We start from the raw sequence: 14,415 nt of genomic DNA, 5'->3' as shown, positions 1-14,415 counted from the left end.
AACTTTCATACCTCAACATCACTCCTTCATTCTTGAATATGTGTAACGTCCATGAAAAACATTTTATACAACAGCGAAGTATCTAAGACAATGAATAAATATATTTTCAAGGTGATGCAAAGTGTATTTTCATTCTTCTTACTCAAGAAAAGAAACTTAAAAAGATCTCTTAATATAATTAAACCAAAAATGGGGGCAACTGAAATAAAATTCTGGATCCTGCCCCATTGCTTCATTAATTATGAACAACAGACAAAAATAAACCTGTTTTTCTGTGGTCATTTCTGCATGACGAAAGTTGCTTCACGTCACCTATGCTTTCTTATATTACACTAACACATTCACAGGAAGCATTATGAAGACAGAAACCAACTTTTAAAAACAGACCTTATTTCTCAGAGTAGTGTTATATTCCCAACAAAATTCAGTACAAAGTGCAGGTATTTTCCATATGCTCGCAGGGCTGCACACACAGTGTCCAATAATAAACATAAGAAACCCACCAGTCAAGCAAACGGCATCCGTGAGTGCCATATGGAAAAAGCTACTGGAATTACAGCTAAAGTTAGAGACATTTTAGAACAAGAAATAATAAATCTGTATCAGATTAAGGCCTGAAATACCACAAAATGATAGCATCTAATATACTTTTTAAAAATAAACTGTCATGTTTCTCTCATTAGAAATCAAAGCAAAACAGCCCACAGTCACATACTCTCTGAAGTTTGGAAGGATCCTGCAATTTAAAAACACGGCATTTGCTTGCACCTGCTCATCAGAAGAACACAGACAGAACAACTTATCAAAGATGCTCCCATACGATCTTCATATAAGACCACTTCTCTGTACACTTTCTTACCTGAAAAGGAGTATGCTTCACCCAGTCACACACGGGCTTCTGAGAGCATGCCTGAGGCAGGTACAGCACCCAGGGCAGACAGAGTTCTGAACAAGATCCCTCTAGAACAAGAGGAAGGGGCAGGTAGCCTTGGACGAACAATCCACACAGACAGCAGCTTCAGCAGGGAACAAAAAAGTCCCACCCCTTGGTCACAGAGTGAGAGGCTGGGCACACACTGCCCTCAGCCACAACAAGACAGACAGATGAGTGGCTGAGAGGGACTCTTTCAACTATTCTAAGCGGAACAGCAAACAGACCAAATGCCTGAGAATGAGTGAGCAGCCAGGAACAGGACCAGAAGTGCCTCTTAGAGAGAAACTGGAGTCCATTACAGGAGGAAATTTGAAAATTACATCTGCTTTCTGAAAGAAAGAAAGAAAGAAAGAAAGAAAGGAAGGAAGGAAGGAAGGAAGGAAGGAAGGAAGGAAGGAAGGAAGGAAGGAAGGAAGGAAGGAAGGAAGAAAAGCTAACTGTTTTAACCACACAGAACTCAACATCTAGCCCTTAAGGAAAGAGGCTGTAGTTCAAGAAGTGAGGCGATGGGGCCACCTCTCCAGAAACTGTTCAGAATCTCTCCCTACACTCCTGCCACCCTCCCATCCATTTTCTCCATTAGTGCCCTGGGAGTATAGGTAAGGACAGGAAACTTCTAAGCTCATAAGTTTCTAGTAATGCAGATATGAAGAGAAATAAATGTGAGCTCAGGTCTCAAAGGAGTTCTAGCATTAACTCCCCTGCAGGAATGGTGGACTGTTGAGGCTTTTACCCTATAAGTAAATCTCATTAGGACTACAATTCTATGTCAGATTAACATGTTCACACACACACACACACACACACACACACACACACACACACACAAGTGCCCAGATGTGCCCATCTACAAGGGCTAACTTTACAAAAACAATTTCAGTATTCCCCAGCTGTGTGCCAAATAATACAAAATATGCAATAATAATCTAGGTAAAATTTTAGGATAATCAACCTATACAAACATAAGTGGATTTCTACATTGCAATATTTCTAGTGTGTGATAACTGCATATTACTGATGAATACATTAGATGGGGAGTTGTATGCTTCATTCCCCAGACATACTCAGTCACAGGCCTCTTTATTTGAGAATATCCAGGGAGAACTCTATTTTTACAATGCCAATTTGGAAAAATGCTGATAACTCTAGATTCTATTTACTAGCTTTCAGTTCACCAAGTTCACACTGAGATAAGTTCCAAATCACTTAGAAAAGTCACTGAACTAGGTCCCCCATTTGTCTCAATTTGCAATAATATCTCTGAAACAATAGTATGGTCAATTCCCACATTTTCAATACTTCAAAGCCTGAGTGTCCCCACCCCAAGGAAAGCATCCTGTACAGATGTTCGATGACTATTGCCTGAGCAACCTGCCAAATGACTTGACAAAAAGGCTGACAAAAACAGTTTAAGGGATTGTTTTACTCACAGTTTGAGAGTGAATCATGGCAAGGACGTCATGTGACAGCAGCTTGAGGTAGCTAGTCACATTGTGTCCACAGTCATGAAGAACAGAGCAATGAATGGTGATGTCCAGTTAGCTTCCTCCTTTTATGCTTTCAAGACCCAAACCCAGGGAATGGCACCAGCCATGCAAGGGTGGGCCTTTCCAGCTCAACCACAGGCACAGCTGGAGGCTTATTCCTAGGTGATTCCAGATCCTGTCAAACTGATACTAAATAGTAACCATTGCAGCTACCAACAACTTTATAATGGCAAAGTTGAAAGGTAACATGGCATCCACCCACAAGAATTTGTGTATCTGTTTTGAAACTCTGTAGTTGCCACAGTGGGGACGAAGTTGAATTACGATAACCTGCTATCCTCAAACACGGATGGTTAAATGTCCATCCAAGCACAATACTGCTTGCATCTGTATGTGCACATGCCGACCACTCCCACGCTGGTGGACTCAAAGCGAAGATGCTGAGTCACAGCACCTCCAAAAGGCCACTTGTCAGACCTGACTCCCACCACAAGCACTTCATTGCTCTCAAATCTCAGAGTCCTGCAGTCCTCTTACAACTTACCCCCCACACAGCTACTGATCTCATGGAAAGAGGATATGCGTTTGGGTAGACCCCAGAACATGGGTGACAGTGCAGTCAACACTGTATCCCCACTTCACCCACCTAAGAACACAGCGTTCCTCTGCCCAGGAGGTTCTCCCCAATCACTTTCCCTGAAACACAGAAATCTCAGGGGCTAAGGGTGGGGTTGCACACTAGAGAATATGCTTAAAAGGCACAAGTCCTGGGTTCCAACCCTAGCACCATTCCTTTCCTCATCCTCATCACCATCACCATCATCATCATCATAAATACAGGGGCTGGAGAAACGGCTCAGCAGTTAAGAGAAGACACTTGCGGAGAGGACGCAGGCTCAGCTCCTAGCACCTATATGGTTAGTTCACAACTACCTCTAACTCCAGTTCCAGGACTCTGACGGCCTCTTCTGACCTGCTAGGATACTAGGCACACATATGACAAACATACGTACACACAAGCAAAACACTCACACATAGAATTAAATGAATAAGTATAAAAATTAAAGATGGAAACTTTCTAAAGCCAGTTGTACACTTCTAAATTTCTAGCCAGAGTATATGTTATAAACTTAACTATCGAAATGTATTTTTATACACCAATGCACCACCAAAAATGAAAAATCCAATGTGAAGCACCACCATTTCAATATCCTAATGATGCAGTTCAGTGATATATACAGACTTAGGTATGGCTAATTTTTGTGTGAGCTATTTTTTAATTGCAAAATTCTTAATAATAAATTTTATTTTAAAATTAACTTAAAACCTGTCTTTTTTATTTTCTGAGGTAAATATTATATCATTAATTCACAAATATAGTTTATAATGAATAGAATAAACTGTTCTATTTAAAGAATACTGCCAGATATTGAAAATAGTACTTGATTTAAAAAATGCTGGCTTGGCAGTGGTGGCGCACACCTTTAATCCCAGCACTCGGGAGGCAGAGGCAGGCGGATCTCTGTGAGTTCCAGGCCAGCCTGGAACAAGAGCTAGTTCCAGGACAGCCTCTAAGGCCACAGAGAAACCCTGCCTCGGAAAAAACAAGAATGTTTAAGGAAGAAAAAAGAGCAAGAAACGCTGAACATTAGGGGATAAGGAAGGACTGAATGTAGGTAACTCAAAGTCATGAAAGAGGATCTAGAGCTAATTGGTTTTCTAGTTCTAAGTCTGCCATGGATTTTTTTGGGGGGGTTGATTTTGATATTAAAAGTATAAAATTTTAATGTGAAGCTCCAAACTCCCTTTCCGAATGCCTATTTTAACTATACATAAATTCGACTTGTGGTCTAGTTAATATTGGTGTATGATGTATTCATTTATCTGCAAGGATATTTATAATGAAGTTTATAAAATTAAATTATATATAATTCATAGATACTTTAACATATAAGATTTAAATACAAAATTGAAAAGAAATTATTAGGGAGGATATAAGATGTTGAGCCAGCAGCCTAATTTTCCAGAATCTTAGTTATTGTTTCTAATCTGTAAAGTAGAATTAAAACCACTTTCCTCACAAGGACACACAAGAAGCAAAAGAGAAAAACACACAGTTCAAAGCTTGGGATGTAGGTAAGGCACACACCACAGTACAACAGCCTGCTGTCTGAGGGCACCCAGCTGAATAAAGCAGAGGTCACACACAGTCACTCTTTATTATGAGAATACAGCTGAGTCCTATTAGACTGGATACAGGCCAGGACAGTGTTAAAATTCCTCGTACAATCACATGAGTTTCAGGCCTCAGAAGTAACAATTCCCCCCTCCCCTGAACTGTGTTTTGGGCTGCATCTGCTCCTATCTCTCTCTGCTTAGACCAGGTCACCGTTCCCATCTAATAAGTGAGTTACCCCTTCCTCCGAGTTTCCAGCAGCCATGGGGTTCTTCACTCTATTGCTGAATTCCTTTGCTCTCTTTGTTTGTATTTTCTTTTGTTCTTGTCTTTGCAACATAATGTATTTAAATATGAACCTTAAGCCTAAGATCTATGGTATTCTGAGCATAATAAAAGCACTATCCATCTAGCCAAAATGAAAAATGAGGAACATGATCAAGCGATTGGAGAATAGGAAGTGTGGGAGCAGAGTGGAGAGGAGAATGACCTTCATCTCAAATCTTGACATCAATAAATACTCTCTAAAGCTAATAAATTCTATAAATGAAGGATTTCATATTGCTGTTCACATTTATAATAGTTTACTACCACAAAAAATCCTGAAAAAAAATTACAGGAAAAACAGAAATAGTAAGCGGCTACTGGATAATTGCAAAACAGCATCCAAGTGGGAGCCAGCTTTATTTACCCGGGCATCAACCTTTCTCTTACACCCAAGGACTCTGTGCCTTGCCCTTCACCTTGCAAAACCTCTACTATTGGGATTCTATAAGACAATGATTTTTTTTTTCTAAACAGGGCTTCTTTGTGGAAAGCCCTAGCTGTCCTGAAACTCACTCTGTAGGCCAGACTGGTCTTGAACTCACAGAGATTGGCCTCCCTTGCCTCCCGGGAATGTGACACTACACTAGCTGAGAGATTTCTCCAAGTATCACCTAATTGGGCAGATATTCCACAGAGGTTTAATAGTAGGACATAAGGCACTTCCTTCACATAGTTAAGGTTTTTACCCCGCTTACCTTCATCTTCACAGTTTCAGAAAGAAACTAGATACTATCGTTCAGAATCTCTTCACAAAAGTCTCCATGTCCCCCGAGTTCATTTGTTTCCTACATGAGCTAGGGTCAAATTCCAATGTAGCTAAGGGTGACCTGCAGCTTCTAACCTCTTCCAGCTTCTGAAGTGTTGGAGGTGCAGGCCAAAGGCCATGCTCACTCCTCCATTCCTGATTGTCTTCGTTGTGCCTCCCTCTGGTACCCACTTACTTCTGCTTTCTGATGCTTAGCGGCTGGCACAGCCTACAAAGGATAATTTTCTGCAGCTCTCCCAGCTCCAGGTTTGGTGATATCAAACTCGTAAACTAGTAACTTAAAACTGACTGTGGCAGGGATAATCCCACCAAAAGAATCGGCAAACAGTTCAAATCAGGCTTCCTCAGGCCCTCTCATGCTACCTGTGACCACTGACAGTACAACACCGTAAAGGACGATGTGTCAGACAAGATACACAAACAACAGCAATTTATAGAATGGTGTGCAAAGTAAGAGTAGATTAATTTTTTTCTCTAGGGACAATACATCTTTTAGGCTTTTAAATAGTGAATTCATTTGAAGGGTTTAATTTCCTTGATATTTCACTTCCACAAGGTACACTAGGGTCATTATAAACACTATAGGCCTGTGACACAAATGAGGCTTTGTTTCTAGTGTAAATACTATGCTGTCCAGTTCTCTTGAATATATGCACATAGCATGTTTGGCCCTGGTAGCTCTAAATAGTACATCTAATTTGGTTTCCATTATTCTTACTACCAGGAAATGTAAGAAAGCACAAGGATATTTATTTATTGTAACATAATAAATAAAACATTTCAAAATGCAGATGCAATCGCATTGCTGCTTCCTCTACTTCTTTTTCCTCTCATCTCAAACACAAAAACATTGAAAAAGTAATAATCACATTATTCTTCCTAACTCCCAGCTGTCTATAGTTTAAAAACAAAACTATTACTTAATAGTGCCATTGATCCTTTCAACTTTGCAAGGATCAACTGTAAAAATTGCATCCAGTACACTCAAAATCAACTCAGTGGGACTGGAAAGAAAGGATAAATTATCTGAGAACATTATTGTACAGCATGGCAAAACCAGTATAATAAGCATAGCCAACTGGTCTACCTGGGCCATCTACCTAATGACCATGAAACAAAACTATTTTACAGAAGGAAAATCAAGCATACCAAAGAATAATCAAGCATATCAGTATCATCTGAGACGATATTACCATCAGTGTCACTCTAATTCTTCATGCTCAATGACCTAAATATCTCATTGCATCATTAGAGAGTGGTGTTACTAAATTCTACCAATAATATCATTACTGAATTCGCTTTTCCTAATAATTCTCAGAAAAGGGAGGAAAACGATTAGCTTTAAAGAACACAGACCATGAAATGACAAAAATTCTTCCTTAATTCTCTTACCTAGGGCTTTTGGGGACAGGAAGAGTTTCAAAACAACATTTCTCTGTATAGCCCTGGCTGGAACACACTCCATCGACCAGCCTGGCCACAAACTTGGAGATCCACCTGCCTCTGCCTCCTGAGGGCTGGGATTAAAGGTTACATAGCTATTTTTAACAGATTTGTTTTCATCTTTATTTATGTGTGTATCTGTGTGTGCAGGGGCCCGTGGAGGCCAGAAAAGGGTGTCAGATTCCCCTGGAGCTGGAGTTATAATATAGGCAGTTGTAAGTCACCTGACAGGAGTGCTGGGAACTGAAATCAGGGACTCGTAAGATCAGCAAGTATTCTTACCCTCTGCACCAGCTCTCCAGCTCCCACCTAAACACTGTACTGCACTTCAAGAAAAGCTTGCAGTGCTCAACACAAGCAATGCTGGGTGCTATTCACAAGATTGGAGTTGATTTTTATTTCTTCATTTGAATCACTAAAATCTCAGAGCATGACTTTTGGAATGGCAATGCTTTGTGCTGGAAATAAAATTTTGCTATCATCTGCTACACACTGGCAATCAATCATTTATAGCTTAAAGATAAGCCCATAGCACCAATGTTTAAGTTATGAGCACTGAATTAGAATCAGACCAACCTTGGTTAGAATCAAAGAGATTTAACTTTCAACAGATAGGTTCCTTCTTCTTTTCAATGTTCTCATTTCTACAACAGAGACAAAAATATCTGCTTTAACATATCACTAAAAAGAATACTAAAAAATCCTATCAAAAATACACAGTCTAGTTTACAGTAAGCACTCTCTAAATTAGGACAATCCACTGCCACTCAGTACTATGTTATAGCACACTACATCCATGAATCAGTTCAACTACACAGGTATTCATGGTGGTACCTTAAAAATCACAGTATTCTAAACAAGAACATCTTCATCTGCAAGCTGCACAATAATCATTGGAGGACATTGTAAAAACAAGGGAGTGGACTATGACTCAGGAGCTTCTGGTGGGGTCTGAAGCCCTGCATTTCTAATAATCTCTTAGAGGATGCAGATAACGGGCCAGAAACTGCAATCTGAGCAACAGATATTCAACAGTGTATTCTTCCACCACCGCCTCTCTGGCAAGTCCAAGCATGTGAGCCAATGTCTCAACCTTGAGTCTACCACTCAACCTGACTTCCGTGCAAAACTACAACTCTTGGTCAAAGCATGGACCATTTAAGATAACTGATAAACACAGAATACAATCATAAGCAAATACAGGGATCTAGAGAAAGAACTTGAGCTTAAATCAATTAGGCCCAGCTTCAAACTCTAGCTGCTAGAGTACTACTAGTTTATATGACTTTGGATTGATTGCAAAATTTACCTTATTATAAATCGCCAATAGCAATCTACCTAAAAATTTAAGATATTTCAAATAAAAATTTTGTGGGGGAGGTTTCAAGACAGGGTTTTTCTGTATAGCTTTGGAGCCTGTCCTGGAACTTGCTCTGTAGACCAGGCTAGCCTCGAACTCATAGAGATCTGCTGCCTCTGGCTCCTGAGGCTGGGGTTAAAGGTGTGGGCCACCACTGCCCAGCATTTTTTTAAAAGACAGATTCTTACTTTGTATACCAAGCTTCCCTGGAATTTATTATTATTTCCTGCTTCTGCCTTCTGAATGCTAAGATTATAGACTCCCTCATCATGCCAAGCCACTAAGGCATATCTCAGGAAAAATTAATATTACCATTAATGTATATCCATGGCCTGGCACACAGTGTATAATAGGAAGATGACAGCTGTCTTTCTGACTCAAGTGTTTAAACACTTACTAGCATAGACCTGTCCTGTTGCTCGCACTCAGTTCTCAGAGATCACTCTCTCCGGCAAACCATCTGAAGACTGGCCACTACTGAAAGTTTTTTTCATGCTATTTCAAGTTGCCACAATAATCATTTCCCAAGAGAATGAATCTGATTTCCTAGTATACTCTAATCATCAATACCTAAAGAGTGAAAGCAAGCTGTCATTCACACAGCTCCTCTATACTGAAAACCTCCTAGCTTTCCTTCCCACATAGATAAAGGAGAAAAAAACAGAAGTCATCTCCATCATGGTCTTGAAAACAGACTACAGCACTATTTTTTTCAATTAGCAAAACGTTATTATAAGCAATCATTCTGGAGTGACAAATGGCTAGGGTATTTGCCACCAGGCCTGCAAGCATCTCACCAATGACTGGAACTCAATCCCTGGAACCTATATGATGCATAGAAAGAATCAACTCCCTCAAGTTGTCTGGCACACACATATGTGCAGATATGCACATATACATTTATATAAATAAAAATAAGTGTTAAAAGAAATTTGTCATTAACTCATAACAATAATTCTGTTTTCTGACTTCTAGGAGATGAAATAAATGGTTTCTATTTTTATTGTTTTTTTAAATTATGTAGATGAACATGTGTCTGTGTGTAAGTATGTATATGTGAGCTCAGGTGCCCGAGGAGGCCAAAGACATCAAATCCCTTTGGAGTTTAGTTATAGTCTATCTGACATTAATCACAGAAATTGGAGGATCTGCAAAATATAAAGGATTCCATAAAAACATAAGGGGTTGGGGATACAGCTTAGTTGGTAGACCGCTTGATTAGCATATACAAAGCCCTTGTTCCAACATCTATTGATGTATAAATCAGGTGAGGTAGCACTGGATCTAGAAATGAGATCAGAAGTTCAAGGTCATCTTTGACTACATAGTATGTTTTAAGGAACGCATTGGATACATGAAACCCTGTTACAAAAAAAAGAATTATACACACACACATACACAATAAAGGGAAATTATGCGATCAATCAGTAAGACCTTCAAATGAGGATTAATCCACTATTCACATGCATGAGTCTAATTATTCCCACAAATTGTTCTTAGTGAAACCTAGACACTAATAGGAAACTCCTTCCCATGTCATGAAAACATGTTTGCCTTAAATTGTCAAATGAAAAGACAGTTTCCCTTTTCAGCATAGCCAGTTTTAGAATAATTGCATGTTAACCACAGCTACCATATATGCAGAGACTATTGACTTTGAACCAATGAGGTGCTATTCCCAGTGTGTCTGGCTTGTGTCTGAACGTGCTCTAATGTGTCACCTAGCAGTTATGTGCTGCTGATCAAGCAGGATTGGCATAAAACTACAGTCAAAGTAGTCTGGCTTAACATTAAAGAGTGCCCACACCTTCTCAGATGTAATTTAAGGAAAATATACCTACAGTTCTCCACAAGCAGACCCAGAAGTGTTTGCCAAGGCAGCTACGAAGCCATGTGTGGCTTTAAGGCTGATAATTCATGTAACATCTTACCTGCCCTGGCTGACTAAAGACACAGATCTGTATGCCCTCAACAACCCTCAGGTTTACTGTCCCTAAGGCAATTCTGAAGACAATATATCTTCATGTTTTAGACAAGCTATTTCTGAAATATGAGAGTCACTACCACTGATGAACCGCAAAGCAATGTTAAGCGGTTTACAGATTCAGTGTGGAAAGCCCAGAAACCCTTTCCAGGAAGTTGGACCAAACACTTTGTTCTGATACCAAATAGTTTCAAGACCCCTTATCGCTTTCCCTCTCTTCCCCTCTCCCTTCATCCCAGCTCTGGGTTTTGACACCCAGCAGCATCCACATAACACTGAATAGCATGGCTTGCTTTCATTTTTTTTTAGCACAGTGATGCAAGGCTTCCTATTTAAATACATTGCTTAAATAAATAAGCAATGAGAAACATTGACTATCAAGAGAATTAAAATTTACTGCGAATGGCTGTCACATGGAAAGTACTTTAAGGATCCCTATAGGGTATGATTGAGATGGCAGCTTTGTGACTTGCGTTGTCTGTCTCACTAGAGATAAAGATAGCTACTCTAGAGATTTATTATGAAGACATATGTCATGTAACAGGAATTCAATGGGAATGAATATTACCAATAAAATTACTAGCATTATAAATACACCTAGAGAGTAATTACCACCTAACAGCCTCCTGTCGATGAATCAGAACACAAGCATAAGGGACTTACTTCTCCATGGCTCTAGTGCACATGCAAAGAAATCCATTTTCTCTTTCGTTTAATAAAATAATCAGACAAATAAAAAGCATGACAACCCTCTATCCAGGAAGAAGTAAGACAAAGTACTATTCTGAATTCCATAGTATAATTCTATCCCCTCCCTTACTAAGATTCAAAATTGCTACAGGTTGGGGATGAGGCTCTGTGGCAGGAGCTTCACAATCATGTTTGAGGCCCTACTTTCTTAGTTTTTAAATTATTCTTGTCTCATATATTACAGCTCAACTATGGCTTCCCCTCCCTGTCTCCTCCCAGCCCTGCCTCCCAACAGCCCCTCTCCTCCAAAACCACTCCTCCTTTCTCATCAGGCTTCCCAGAGGTATCAACCAAACTTGGCATGTCAATTTATATTAAGACTAGACACATGCCCTCATAAAAAGGTTGGACCAAGCAATCCAATAGGGTCCCAAAAGCAGGCTCTATTTTCAAACTCCAGCACCAAGAAAGGGAAGGAGACCCGCCATTCCTTACCCACTTGACATGTTTGTGGATTCCATACAAAATATGCCCCTAAGGCTCTTGTGTTCAAGGCTTGTTCTCCAACTATTGGTGCAATTAAGAGGTGACTAGAACCTGAGGTTGTTAACCATATCAATGGATTTCCATCAATGAGTTCATACTGCATAGGCTATTCATACAAGGTAGAGCCTTGTTGGAAGAATAAATCAGTGGAGGTTTGCCCTTGAAAACATATCTTGTCTCTGACTTTACTAGGCTCTCTTCCCATTTCTGTATTTTCTCCTGTTGTGGAACAATCTTTTTGTTCACTGTGAAGAGTGGTGCTCTCACTGGTCTAATAGAGAGTTAAATAGCCAATAGCTCAGCACAAAGAGGTTAGGCAAGACTTACAGACAGGGAGAGAGTTCTCTTGGATAAAGAAGAGAGCAGTTGCCAGGAGGTACAGGGAAAAGCAAGATAAACATGCTGTGTTAAAGAAAGGTACCAAGTCATGTGGTAGAACTTAGATAAGAAATATGGGTTAATTTACATTTTAAGAGCTAGTTAGTAACAAGCATAAGTTATTAATAAAGTATTTGTTTTAATAAATGGAAGCTGGCTAGACGGACAGAATATTATGCCTACACTCTTCCTCCATCCATCAGCTGCCTTGTCACTCACTACTATATGAGCAGCGTCTTCACCACACATGATACTCTAGCACTCCTCACATCCGAAGAGACCAACTAGCTCTGGGCCCAAACCATAAGCTAAAACAAGCCTTCTCTTCTTTAACTTTATTACTCTCAGGTATTTTGTCAAAGCAATGGATACTGTTTCTGTGAACTTTAGCATAGCAAATTTAAATTAAAGCCACGTTGCATGAAGGATTTTTAAAATTAAGTTTGAATGTAAGACTCAAGTCCCTATTTCCTCTTTTATAATTTTCTTCATGTGATTTTTCTTTATTGTTAATCTCTAAGGAATTCCTCTATTTATGCATATACCCTAGCATAACCAGCTAAAATGAATCATAAAATACAAGGAGAAAATCACTTCAGATTAATGCTTTGTGGCTTGTTAACCCCACTACATTTAAGGGGCATTTTGACTAAAATAATGAAGGACAGAAGGGCAGCACTGTGTGGTGACATGGACCAGGGACCTGAGAGGTTCAACCAAAGCCATGTCCACTCACTGTGGGTCAATCCTACTCCATACGCAACTTGATCACTTAGTCCCATTAGTTATTAGCTCCCTAGAACTCAACAAGGGCCCCCTGAAAACAAAAAAGAAAGCAGACCCTGAGGTTAACATGAAGAACAATGGTTAACACTAAAATTAATGCTGAATGCGACTGTAACCTTCAAGATGCCTAGAGCCCAGTAATCCCTTAAAGACAAGATAATATGATTGCTTTTGAATGTCACATGTACCTGCAAGGAACAGCTCTGTAAATTGTCAGGGCAATTTATGTGCAAGAAGTCCAAAGTTAATTTCAAAAGTCTAAACTACTGCTTCCTTCTACTCTCAAGTCTGTCAAACTGACGTTTTATTCCCTGAATGATTTATATGACCTGTACTCATACCCAAAGAAGTTCTTCAGCATGAGGGTGAGACAGGATACAAGACCTGTTTCCTGAATGCAAACCTCTTGAACATTTGCATATCACAACCTTAATTTCATCATCTAAGATTGGCATTATAAATGCAGCATCCTCTTGGGGCAATTGAGAACTACATACAGCACACAGTTAATGCCATTGCTAGTATTAGCTTTCTGAGTAATGGCCACAGGTACCCTTAATATGACTTCATAGATGACTGAAGACACAAGAAAAAAATCTACAAAAAAGTCTTCCTGTTGCCTATCATAACTGCAAAAATTTTATAAGCATATTCTGACATTATACCATATGTACAAATGAAACAATTTGGCAGAGTAAGACAAAAGAAGTCATCCTATGGACAAAGTCTTCATTCCTAGTATGTGCTGCTAAGGGGTTTAAAATGCTTTAAGACTCACATTGTCCTGTTTGGTCCTAGAGAATCTGGAACTCTAATGTGGATTCCAGCAAAAGTTAGGTTATGTTCATTCTGAGGCTTGACCTTTTTCTCAGACATGCAATCACCATGAAAGCCTAGACTGGCCTCCTGAACAAGGAAAAACTGCGTGGAGAAAAATCACCTCATCCCAGAACAGCCAGCACTCAGTCAAACTACATCCGATGCCCGACCCAAATTAGCAGAAGCATCTATCGACCCACAACTGACCTTAGATGTGGTCCATGATCCAAACAAGGCCACAAGAACCATGGGGTTCATCTATAGATTTGATAATAGGCTGTATTTTCCCACAGCAATGAGTGACTCACAAATACTTTCTCTTCCCACTGATGAACTCCTCCATATTAATACTCACTACACTAGGTTTTCAGACGCTATTTCCTTAAAATGGTCACAGGATAAATAGCCTAACAGCTAAAGAAAACTGGCCCAAGGAGCCAGTGCAACAAAGAAGAAATGGAATCTGCATTCAAGTAGGCAAGACAGAGGATGGAGAGCTGGGCTATAGACCATCCTATAAATCATGGTGTGCTTTCACTAAAAATTTCCTGACCATGAACATCTATCGTTTTCAAGCAACTGTTACTTCATACTTGGGTATTAAGAACAACCAACGTCAACCCTAATTCATCACAGAAACTTGGGTTCTTAGAATAAGTTAGGAATTAACCCTTGACCTCACACATCCAGAGATGACTGCTTATCAGCATCTTTAGCTA

General features: G+C 39.6%; 1 protein-coding gene across 14 annotated transcripts in view; it reads right to left on the bottom strand.

Moving 5' to 3' along the window:
* Plcb4 (phospholipase C beta 4) overlaps positions 1-14,415 on the bottom strand; it is a 375,454-nt gene that overhangs the window by 270,307 nt on the left and 90,732 nt on the right. For 2 of the 14 annotated variants that reach the window (XM_040746360.1, XM_040746365.1), the window contains exon 1: positions 860-1,069. The exons of the other annotated variants lie outside the window; for them this stretch is intronic. The gene's annotated coding sequence lies outside the window, so the exon portion shown is untranslated. Of the gene's footprint in view, positions 1-859; positions 1,070-14,415 lie in introns of those variants that run through there. 14 annotated transcript variants of the gene reach the window in all.

Source organism: Mesocricetus auratus, unplaced genomic scaffold (genome assembly GCF_017639785.1).
Source record: "Mesocricetus auratus isolate SY011 unplaced genomic scaffold, BCM_Maur_2.0 Super-Scaffold_100004, whole genome shotgun sequence".
NCBI classification, from domain to species: Eukaryota; Metazoa; Chordata; class Mammalia; order Rodentia; family Cricetidae; genus Mesocricetus; species Mesocricetus auratus.
This window is presented reverse-complemented; position numbering and strand designations above follow the sequence as displayed.